The 13,235-nt window shown below is 31.0% G+C and overlaps 1 long non-coding RNA gene across 1 annotated transcript; it reads left to right on the top strand.

The window, feature by feature from the left end:
• Nucleotides 1-2,458: 2,458 nt before the first annotated feature.
• LOC115958455 lies at nucleotides 2,459-10,231 on the top strand. The gene is made up of 3 exons (XR_004084540.1): nucleotides 2,459-2,510; nucleotides 2,853-2,994; nucleotides 10,221-10,231. It is a non-coding gene; the product is annotated as an uncharacterized LOC115958455 (long non-coding RNA).
• The last annotated feature ends 3,004 nt before the right edge of the window (nucleotides 10,232-13,235 follow it).

Raw genomic sequence — 13,235 nt, forward strand, 5'->3', positions numbered from 1 at the left:
AGCATTATGCTAAAAATATGACATAGTTGTCAATGAAGTAGCTCATCTTTCTATCCAAATCTCTCTTTCCAAAGCATTACCGAAGTAGACTGAATTGGACCGAAATGCTATATTGATATAGCTCAATAGGATAATAGCAACAAGAAATCATTTTAGATATTATATATATATATATATATATATATATTTATATATATTTGTTTGAAACTTTGAATACTGAGGGTGTGCCATTGCGCAACACAGTAACAATGGTCATTTTCATATTTACATGTTTGTAAATTAGTCAAGTTTGTGTGTAAAAGATGAAATAGATATAGAGAGTAAAAGTTGCTTAAGGACGTAATTATCATGGATCACCATGTCATCCTTTACTTTCCTCTTTTCCAGGTCCATGCACAAGCAAGGAAATGTGACGTTGCTTCTTTTAACCCGCAAGTGGGATCAGCATTAATTGTGTAAATGTCATCATTTGCAATCAACCTTTAAAGCTCCTGTAATCTACCTGTGGGCATATTCTATATCGTTTTATTTATTATTACTAAATAATTTTGGATAAGGCTATATATATTGCAACAACTGAGGACAGTTACTGAACGTAATTGCCCTTATACTGATCGATGATTTGTTTGTTGAAATGAAAGCATTGAAATTTATAATAAAAAATTAAAAAAAAAAATAAAATGTATTTTTTTTGGGGGTATGGAAACCAAGAAATTAAATAAGCTCAAAAAGAAATTAAAAAAAAAACAAATTAGACTTTTTTTGGCCTTTTCAAACGCACACTAACATATAAAAAACTATTTATCATCTTCTGAACCGCAAAAAATATATATGAAGTTGAGTAAAAATTAAGTAGAAAAACTGTTCCTAATACGACAGTAAGTCATCATTAAGGGCTTCAACTTGTAAATATTTATTGAAGTCATGATGATCAGCCAATATTTGAGCAGGCCCCTGGGTGGAAACTAAAAGTGCTGCTGATCAATTTAATTAATTTTCAGATGACAGTACCCCATCTTCTTAACTTCTACCCTATAATATATATGTTAATGGCTTTCCACCCAATTTAGGAGGATGATGAGCCAGCAGCACTATGATATTGATCAAGCTGTAAAGAATTATACTCCTGCACTATAATATATATTGAAGCTGTAAAGATCATACTCTACCATTTGCAATGGGATACATTTTATATTTATAATCTACCTTTTAAGAAGTTGTTCATGACGAATAGAAAATTAAAAGGCCTTTTGTACTTTTCCCTTTTCTAAAACTTAAGACGATCAAGAGAAAGTTTCATATTACTTGCAGCTGCATATTCACATTATTCAAACATTGGTCACCAACTTTGTAATTCCAAATCGGAACGCAAAGCTGTCATTAGGGACAGAGCCACACTAGGGACCTGACCCCCTGAATTGCAGAATATTTTTTTAAAATATAAATAAAAAGAAATATTAGGGCTTAATTCGAATTGGACCCAAGGAAAATAAAACTTGGCCACCCTTTCCTGCCTCCAAAATCTTGGCTCCCCTCTATAGATCACCCTAAACAATCACAATCCACAAATTATTAGCCCCCAAATTTGAAATCCTAGCTCCATTCTTGGTTGTCATAATGAAAAGAACTAATAAGTACATATAATGAAAAGAACTAAGAACATAGTGTACATGGGTTTCAGCTAGCTCAACTAATAAAGTTTCTGATGATTGAATAAGAGATCTGGGGTTCAATCCCCGCTTATATCAAAAACTGATTGGTGTCTTAGTCTGATGATACCATCAGGAGTGAACGCCATAGGTTGAAACTCTCTCTAAAAAATTTAAAATCCTAGCTCCGTTTCACAATCCACAAATTATTAGGCCCCAAATTTAAAATCCTAGCTTCGTTCCTGATTGTCATAGAATGAAAAGGATTAAGAACGAAGCATATAATATTAGAGGTATGATAGCGGTACAAAGAAGTTGTATCTAATCTATATATATATATATATATATATATAAAACCAAAACCTTTAAAGCTCCCACAATTTTCCACATCATCATTATTTTCTTTTCTTTTTTATTTAAGTTTATTTTTTTTTAAGAATCTCTTTCATTTAAAAAAAAAAAAAAATCCTAATGCTAATGCAGAAAGAGACCTAATGCAGAAGCACTCCCTCTCTCACTCTAAATCTCTAACCTCTATGGGCTATGGCGTTCCTGCTACAACGTTTTCAAATATATTGATTGGACTGGCTCAATATATTCAGATAATGGTCAGGATCGATAGCCCTCATGGACTGGCTTGAATCCCCTAATGCCCAGATCTTCAAGATCAATGTCCCAGGTAAAACCTGACTCTCTAATTTCATTTGGGTATTAAGCAAAATTGAATCATTTTTGTTTTCTGATTTATAGATAGTTTGACTAAATTACACCCTTACATTCTGTAATTTTTAATAGAGAATAGTTGATTGGCTTTCTGAAAACTTTAAGATAGATGAAGGAGCGAGTCGATAATGCAATTATGTAAGCCTCTATTGAAAAAATTAGTGGTAAATTTTTTTTTCCCTTTCATTTATATGCTTATTTTTGTATGTTCTCAAACTTATATAATTTCATTTGGGTATTAAGCAAAATTGAATAATTTTTGCTATCTGATTTGTAGATAGTTTGACTAAATTACACCCTTACGTTTTGTAATTTTTAATAGAGAATAGTTGATTGGCTTGCTAAAAACTTTAAAATAGATGAAGGAGCGAGTTGATAATGCAATTATGTAAGCCTCTATTGAAAAAATTAGTGGTAATTTTTTTTTTCCCTTTCATTTATATGCTTATTTTTGTATGTTCTAAAACTTATATCTGATAGTTTGGCATGGATAAAGATCACAACAAGGCGTTAGCAGAAGAGTTGCTCCTTTTCAAGAATGGCTTCATTATGGGCACAACTGATTCCTTCGATATTTGACGATTTTTTAGTGAAGTTATTGAAAATTTTCAAACCTAAACAGGTAATTATTTTAATTCACTATATTTATTTCTTTATTAAAATAGGTTGGCCATGATTCTCAGTTTGTGGCTTTAGTTTCTGTAACCATATGAATCATAAAATGAGTAATAAAAATCACGTTGTTCTAACTTTGGTTAAATAAAGAATAAAATTCAACTGCATTAGCTTTCCATCCTACTTAATAGAGTATATTTATGTATAGAATGTGAACTGTGATACTAGCAAGTAACATGATTTAAAGGTATTAATTTTAACGGTAAGAATAATACATTGTTAAAGATCAACAAGTAACATGATTTAAAGGCATTAAAACCAAAGATTATAGCGACATGACCAAGCATCCTTTTTCCTATCTATTCTTTTTAGTAGAATCTTGGGAAACATCATAGAAGATCAAATTCTACATGGGCTTTAAAGAATAGTTAGCGATTTTTTACTTTAATTTTAGGATTTTCCCCTTACTAGATATCTTTATTTGTTAGTGGGAGTGAAATTGTGGTTTTTAGGTCAAATTTGGCACTTTGGTTTACTAATATTTTTAAATTGTATTCTTTTAATTCAAAACTTTTGAATTAGGTTCTAGATACATAATAGATTTTTGGGTGTTAATGTCAGTTAGTTACTGTTTTGTTATATTAGATGTTACCCATAAGATAATTATACACAAGCTTTGAGTTTTCCATCTTTGAAAGATTGAATCTTCATCAAAACATATAGAGGCTTAAAAAGTAAAATTTTATTTTAAATTTGGGGGTTTAATAGGATTTAGTTTTTGGTATTTTGATCAGTTGGATTTGATTTAGGTGATTGGGTTAGATTTTGTTTTAATTAAGGTTTTGATTTAGAACTATTCCTCTTCATCTGCTATGATTTTAAAAGGTTGTTTATTCATTTGAATGAAATTGTTGCCTCTTTTTGGTTGTTTAATTGTTTTGATAATGATTGAGTTTGTTTCTTTGTTTGGTGTTTTCAAGTTCACAAAGCAGTTTTTTTAGGCTATTATTAGATCGACCTCAACCTTGGACTCATGATTTGAGCTTTTTCACAAAGATAATGCTCGGTGAAGGTGTTACACGCTAAGTCGAAACATAATGATTTGATGGCCCCTGGTGAGTGCAAAAGTTTGAGTTTTTTAAATGTTTGATTTTTTTTTTTTTTTTTATCACAAAGTCATTATCTTTTTCAATAATTTTTTATTATTTTAATGATTTAATTTAAAAGATATTTCATTAAACAACTTCATTTTAATAAGTTGGGTATTTTTGGTGTTTTAGAAGGTTCAGAAGTGGTGGAGAAAGTAGAGCAGCCTTAAGTTGCACATTGTTATGGTGGATATTAGACTATTGTCCTTATTAGTTTATGTAGTTCGATATTTGGTTCCTTATGATTTGAAGAGTGAAGGAGGTTGTGTATGGCCTTGCAAAAGATGGGTATGTGCAGAGTGATTTCTTAGCTTAAGGTTTCTGTCGATGACTTGATATGAGAATAATTTGTGCTTGACATATTGTTCTTTGTAACTTTTGTTACTTTTACTGTAAGTGAATGGACAGGTACCTAGGGTCGTATTTTAAAGCTTTATTTGAAGTCTTCTGTATATGTGTTGTTGTAGTTTAAACTTGGTATTTGAATTGTTAAATTGTTAATTCACAATTTCATTGTTCATCTCTTAATCATGAATAATAATATTGTTATTTGCAACCATCATAATTTGGTATCAATGATGTGATCATTTCAAATGCTTTTCTTTAGAGTTTAGATAGAGTCTATTTTATGATTAAAAAAATTTATAATTAAAAGACTTGAAATTAAATTTTTTTTAAAAACAAATTATTGGATATGTTGGATCTTAAATTACTTCTATTAGACTCCATCCTTTATGGCATCATTAAAAAGAAAACTCATATAAATAGGTATTAGGATATTATTTGGAACTATCATATTGAACTAACGTATTATACATGATACAAAGCTAACTATAACATCCTATGCTATAAAATAAAAATTCGGCCTATTGTTATCTTCACTTTTAGTTAAAATAGAAACTTTATTAACTAAGTTTTAAGAAATTTAAAATTCTATTTCAAAAAATTTCCCGAACATTAGATTTTATTTTAATTATTTTTTTGATAGGTTATTTTAATTATTTTAATCATCTATCATAATAATTTTATATTGTAAAATAATATTGAGACAAAAAAATTTAATTTTGTGTAGCACTTAAAGAAATGAAATCATTTTGAGTTCAAGCCTAAGGTAGACTTGGCTGTGTATGAAAATGGAGGAGTGTCTTGATTTGGTTGGATGAAAGTTTTTGATTTAGTTGAGTGAATTTTTTTTGTATTGCTGATATTTTTTTTTTGTTTAAATAGTAATATTGCTACAATAATTTGATGATTTAGGGATGATCTTATATTGGGGACTATTTAGCTCTCAATAATTGAAATTGTTTAAACCTGAACATGTTAACATTTAATTTAAAACAATCCCGTGCATCGCACAGGTTAGCGACTAGTGGTTATATAATTGTTGTGTCATATTGTCACTAGTCTGAACAACGCAATTTCAAGCCAATTTTTTAAAGTTTGACATAGATAAAGAAACCTTCTCAAAGGTCCCTTTCCCATGTGAGGAAGCACAAGAAAATTTTGGAGTGTGGCAAAATGCATGTTGCTAAATTCAATATTTTTTTTATGAGCCCTCCACATGTGATTAGTAATTTCTTTTTCTTTTTTTCACTTTTTTTGAGAATAGTGATTTCTTATAAAGCTCTTCATAAAAATGTGACTTTGCAATTGCAACCTTGGAAAACCAGATGGCAGATAGGTATGTTCTTGTGTTGGTATTGCAGCATTAGACCATGTGCTTAGGCCCAATAGGCTTACATATGGATAACCCAGTATTAATGAAAACCCTAGTTGTAGGGTAACTAGGGTTTACTATAATAAACTATTTAAGCACACTTTCCTAAATAATAAAAAGTGGTTCAAAAAAGGAGATGACTTCCGTAGACTGAGATCAAGAGTAATACTTAAAGTATTTGTTTCTGATGTGATAGCTATCAAATGTAGAAATTGAAAGTTAAAGTTAAAAAGTAAAAATAATAAAAATGTTTGTATGTAGGGAGAAATGAATTGCACCCGAGTGATTGTGTTTATTGCTACATACCAACAAGTCCTTGAAATGCCTAGGGATTGTGTTTATTGCTGAAAATTGTGGAAAGATGTGGTTAGACATTCTTCCATTGCACACAGGTGGATCTAAAGGTTTTTGTCAAAATCAAAAGATAAGTACTCATATCTGTAGAGATATGATCATAGACACGTGTTTGCTCCTATTCTTTCACCATGGTTACATAATTCGATAAGTCATTTTTATTATATAACAAAACAATTGTAGGGGGTTCAGCACAGAAAGCATGTGCTAGCCTATCTTACTAGAGCCCAAAATAAGGCCTAAGGCCCATTAGAGAAGCTAAGCATGGTCCTTATGGAGGAGGTTAACTTTGGGCCCTATCGCAGCAGGCCCAGCCCAGAAGCTAGGATGACGGGTCAAAGAAACGATCACCCGAGGGAAATCATAATAAGGTGCGAACATAGTGGGGTCGGTAATCGAGGATTGATAGTGCCTTTGGGGAATTCATTGCTGAACACTATTTGACATTTAGAACAAGTTCCAAGAGAATCCTCTGAAGTTGTGAGGATTCCTTGGGATTTCGATGGACATGGGAATACATGTGAGGTGGGAAAATAATGATGATAACCCCACTAATGAGAGACTATAAAAGGGGGAAGCAGGTTAATACAGGAGGAGGTTGGAAAATCTGGGGAGTGAAAGATTGAGAGGGAAACACTGGGAAATACAGGGGAACAGAGGGAAACAAGGAGGGAGTACTAGTAGTGAGATTTAGCTGAGAGGAACTAGGCAAAGTTTGAGGCCCAACCTATAGGGTCGTGATATAACCCACATATAAATTAATTGAGACCTAAATACTATTCTAGAAGGGTTTTTGGTGGCCACAACAATGATCCTCACACATCTGTTTCTATATATCATATGTTTTAAATGTGAACATTCTTAAAAAATATGGACATCACACATAAAATTATAGAGATTAAAGTCGACCAGTGACGAGGGAAATCAGAATAAGGTGCGAACATAGTGGGGTCGGTAGTTAAGGATTGATAATGCCTTTGGGGAATTCATTGCCAAACATTGTTTAACGTCTAGAACAAGTTCCAAGAGAATCCTCTGAAGTTGTGAAGATTCTTTGGGATTCCATAGACGTGGGAATATGTGTGAGGTGGGAAAATAATGATAATAACCCCACTAATGAGAGACTATAAAAAGGGGAAGGAGGTTAACACAGGAGGAGGTTGGAAAATTTGGGGAGTGAGAGATTGAGAGGGAAACATTGGGAAATATAGGGGAACAGGGGGAAATAAGGAAGGAGTACTAGTAGTAAGATTTAGCTTAGAGGAACCAGGTGAAGTTTGAGGCCCAACCTGTAGGGTCGTGATATAGCCTACATATAAATTAATTAGGACCCAAATACTATTACTAAAAGGGTTTTTGGTGGCCACAGCAATGATCCTCACCCATTTGTTTTTATCATTGTTATGAATACCGTTTTGGTACCCGTTTCGGTTTATCTATTGGAATGGAATATTTCGGTATCAGTCTATTTCGGCGTACCGTTTTAGACCATTTCGGAATTACCACTTATATTAGTAATTAATAAAAAAATGTTATTACTCATTGTTATTCTTAAGCCAAATTTTATAAATGTAATATCATCATTTAATGAATGTAATATAGTGTTTTAAAATAAATATTACTATAATAATAAAGTGATTAGATTGATTATTTTAAAATTTAAATTTAGGTATTTTTGTAAATAAACATGTTAATATTTATAAAATAGGAAGCTTCTAAGAAGCCCCCTTTTCACCTTTTCACCTAATCCCATTCCATCACCCACGTGCATTCCTTACACCTTCTCCTCCTCTCTTTCTTCTTTATTTTATATTCCCATCAGTTACTTACACTTACAGAATTACTTTTTGGAAAGTTTTAGAAACCCACACCAGAAGTTTAAGTGTAGGACTGAAGAAGAAAGTTTCAAATGCAGCTAAAATTTGAGCTTCCTCCACAACTGCTCTAAATTTCAGTTCTCTTTTTCTCCCTTTGTTTTTTTTTTTTTTCAAATCATTTGGTAGCTTCATAGCAGATATGATTTGAACTTCTTCAGGCGATTAGTGCTAGGTGGAAACATGCTGTGCTAATGGTTTTTTTTTTTTTTTTCTCTCTCGATATTGACTGGAATCGGCCGGAATGACCCGAAACTGGCCGGAATTGGACCCGAGGTGGAATGGGTGGTATTATCGTTCCGGATTACATCCCGGTATGAAATATTCCGGCCGGAACGAAACGGATTTAATAACATTGGTTTCTATATATCATACGTTTTAAATGTGAACATTCTTAAAAAATATGGGCTTCACACTTAAAATTATAGAGATTAAAGCCAACCAGTGATGAGGGAAATCAGAATAAGGTGCGAACATAGTGGGTTGATAATCGAGGATTGACAGTGCCTTTGGGGAATTTGCTATCGAACATTATTTAACGTCTAGAACAAGTTCCAAGAGAATCCTCTGAAGTTGTGAGGATTCCTTGGGATTCTGATGGACGTGGGAATACGTGTGAGGTAGGAAAATAATGATAATAACCTGACTAATGAGAGACTATAAAAAGGTGAAAGAGGTTAGCACAGGAGGAGGTTGGAAAATCTGGGGAGTGAGAGATTGAGAGGGAAGCACTGGGAAATATAGGGGAACAGAGGGAAACAAAGAGGGGGTACTAGTAGTAAGATTTAGCTGAAAGGAACCAGGCGAAGTTTGAGGCCCAACCGGGTCGTGATATAGCCCACATATAAATTAATTGGGACCCAAATGCTATTACTAAAAGAGTTTTTGGTGGCCACAACAATGATTTTCACTGATCTGTTTCTATATATCATACGTTTTAAATGTGAACATTCTTAAAAAATATGGAACATCACGCTTAAATTTATAGAGATTATATGTTCAAAGTAAACACTAATGAATATATATATATACATAGATATATAGGGAAGTTTTTTCCTTCTATACGTGTGCTACAAATCGAAACCCCAACACAATCATACTCTTTTAGTGTCCTGCCTAATATAGATTCTCATTCAACTTATATTCATTGAAACAAAAAAAGTACAAAGGGAAGCTTTTTCCTTCTATACGTGTCTGCCACAAATCGAAACCCCAACACAATCACAATCTTTTAGTTTCTTACCTAATATAGATTGTCATTCAACTTAGATTCATTGAAACAAAAAAAGTACATAGGGAAGCTTTTTCCTTCTATACGTGTCTGCCACAAATCGAAACCCCAACACAATCACACTCTTTTAGTTTCCTGCCTAATATAGCTTGTGCTTAATATATATATATATATATATATATATAGTAAGTGGACATACAAATCAGCTTCCCTTGTGAACCCTTATTTGCTGATGTATATATCATCGGTGAAGCTATGCTTACGTCATTGAAGAAACATATATTCTTGAATTTCTAGGAAGTTCCAATATCATCAGGTATCAAATTACGTTACGTGGAATATTTCCCAGGAAAGATACGTAATGGAATTGAAGATGACACAGTCAGTAATGAGCTGTATCCATTCATCAAATTTTTTTAATGAAATATTCGAAAAAGAGAGCACAAGATCTTGTGATCAGTGAGGTTATTGGAATATTACCGAATGGGATAATAGCAGAGATCAACCATTAAAGTTTTTCAGCTGTACGTACGGGTCACGTAAAGATACAGAAAACTTGTCCTATTAGTTACTGTATGAAAGATTAATTACTAAGCTTATACTAGTTAATCTTGACGACTTTTGGAATTTTGAACTACAAAATGGAATAAAATTCTGTCTCATTTTTTAGTGTTTTACTTTATGTTCTACTAATTATAGTATGCGGTGTATTTGATTTTTTTTTAATTAAATTTAAAACTATGATTACTTTACCCAAAAAAAAAAAAAAAAATTTGTATGTGATTCACATAGCCAAAAGTTGAACACTTAAAATAGGATAAATGATTTTTATTCTACACTTAGAATAGGATATCCTCATTATCTTATGAAATCCTCCACTAGTCCCACATGACAAAATTAGGTTAAAAGGTATTGATATTGATGTAATTGGGTTGGATACTTGGATATGAATTTGTCAAGAGCTACCAAATATTGAAGAACTAAAGATAGACTTTCTCAAAAAAAAAAAAAAAAAAAAAAAGAACTAAAGATAGAAATTTCGCTTAAGCAAAACACGTCTCACTCTAGTAAATCACTAAGGTGGAAATAATAACGAAGACAAAAACTTAGCTTGTAATTCGCCTGACCAAATCACTGGATATATATAAATCATATTATACACAACTTTTAAGAACAAGAAAGGCTGCCATACCAAAGCCAAAAATTTCAAATCTTGAAGCCTTTTTTCCTAATCCTAAATAAATTAAAATCATTTTTATACTTTCTTTAATTTCAAAAAGAAGAAAATGCATTGTGTGCTCTTAACATACCTTAGAGCTTTTAACCCTTCTTGAAACTACGAAGTTTAATTCCAATGAATTAATGTACTATTGTTGCAAATTTTGAGGAGTTCTTTAGAGTGCTAGAAATTTTGGTTCAACTATGCGATGTTTATTCATGGGGAAGATAACTAAAGAAAGATTCCAAAAGTTCTGGGATTACTATGATAGAAAGGCAAATAAAATATTTGCAAAGGTTACGTACAGAGTCTATAACTACTATAAAGGTTTTGTGAGCATAGACTCTTATAAATGTCGTTTCTTTATGGCGGTTTTTCTAATGAGATTGATCCGGAAATGGTTTTTCCATTTAAGAGGTTATGCATTGATTTTCCACCTTGCTATCAAATCTTGATGTTGCATTTTTATTATTTAATTATTATTGCTTTTGTGATTTAGTAGTATAATTTTCGTTATTATAAATTTCTTGAGATATTTGTGTGGATATCATAATAAACTTGTGCAATAATGTCATTACTTTCGCTTCATAAGTTGTTGTGGTCCAAATTAATAAGAATTTTCTTTTTTCACGCAGTACTAGAGTTTTTAGAACACAAATGGGTCTAAGTCGAATTTTTCAATTAGCATTAGAGCTTTTAGAACACATAGAGATATAAATATATATATATATATATATATATATATTTTTTAATACAGAGAAGTCTAGCCTGTGCATTGCCCTAAAACTGCAAAGTAAGGCAAAGAACAGCGAGGTTGTAGTTTAGATAGCCTAAACTAGACTTTAAATGATTAATTGAACATAGTTAAGGACAGAACTTAGGTATATAGGGAAAAAGTTGTTTTTTTATTATATCCTAATTTAATGACATACTTATGATATTATCTTAATATAATATTGTAAGATGTTGTAAAAAAAAGTTAATTAAGCATTTTAACATATTTAGTATTGTATCTATTTTTTTGTGTTTTTGTGAAAAATATATAACAAGTTAATGAGAGATGATGTTTCATTTATTACTTCAATCACTTACTTAGAAGAAAAAAAAAATTTATAACAAAATGTATTTATTGTATTATAATTTTTTTCACTTTATTTAAAATCTAATATACATACGTATTATTAAGCATTTAGATTATGGAAAAATCTCAGTAAATAAAAATGTATAATTAAAAAAATGAAAATATTGATGTTTATTCCGATAATATTTAAATATGGAACAAAAAAATGATTAATTTTATTGTCATATATAGTTATATATTAATTGATACACCTTAACAAAATAAGCAATTATGTTGTCAACAAAATTAATGAAATTAAGTCAAATTAAAGTATTTTTGTACAAATATATTCGGGGAAAATGTATAATACATGTTTAATACCTTTTTTTTTTGGATTAATGTTTAATATATTTAATTATAAAAAACATGTATTTTTAGAATATTTTTGTTTCATCAAATATACGGTAGCTTTTTAAAAACATGCATACGTACGTGTGTTTACTAACTATGTTTTGGAGAAAATGACTAAAAAATCATATCATCTTCTAAATGGTTGGTTGGTAATGCACCTTAATTTAGTCATTAATAATGTCTGATCTTCCTTAAAATACTAAGGTCTAATTTGTACTAATTAATGGTTCTATATACATAAATACATATATATAAAATAAAATGTAGTTGCAGTAATATAATGATTAATTTTAGGGGTGGCAAAATTGGACACGACTCGCGAACTCAACATGACACAACACAACACGAAATTAGTAACTTATGGGTTGAGTTTTAATGGGTTCATGTCATATTCGGGTTGACATGACTGACCCGTTTAATAAATGGATTGAGTTAATATTCAACATATGAAATCTGTTTGACTTGTTTAATTAAATGACATTTTACCAATATACCCTTCAAACCCTAGATATATAAACTTATTAGTTGTTATGATTTATTTTCTTTGCCATATTGTGATTGATTATTTGTGATATTGAGATATACTTTAATTTTGAATGATTATTTGTGATGCAATTACTCTTTATTTCTGAATTTTATATTAAAAATATTTTTTGTTTGTTTTTTTATAAATTTTTTTCTTTTCATTTTGATAATATCTAATAAATAGGTCGACACGACTGACCCGTTTAATAAATGAATTGTGTTAGGGTTGAGAAATCTTAACCCATTTAATAAACATGTCGAGTTAGTGTTGACCCATATAATTGGATACTCACGAGTTGATAGACACAAACCTAACACGCAAATACGAATTGCCATCTCTAATTAATTTCCCAAGAAATGCCCACGTTAACTTCTTTTTAAAAAAAAATTTGTTTCCCTCAAACTTTTGTTCAGACAAATGATAATGATGGATTAGTAAAGTAGGGGCTTATATTTCCAATCAAATCACTAAGAGAGAACATGAGGACCTAAATACCGGTGGATATTCAACCTTATATTTTTGGTGTTACTGGACCAAACCTTTCAAACTTGGTTGGATACCAGAGGATGTCTAGCATTACTTGAGTCATTTCCCATTAGATTTAAAAGCAATAAAGATTTAGGATACAGATCAGTGATACTTGTAGAGAAGAGAAAATAAGCCTGTGAAATTGTTACAATTGAAACTTAATTAGCAGCACTAGATGAT

Source organism: Quercus lobata, chromosome 2 (assembly GCF_001633185.2).
Source record: "Quercus lobata isolate SW786 chromosome 2, ValleyOak3.0 Primary Assembly, whole genome shotgun sequence".
NCBI classification, from domain to species: Eukaryota; Viridiplantae; Streptophyta; class Magnoliopsida; order Fagales; family Fagaceae; genus Quercus; species Quercus lobata.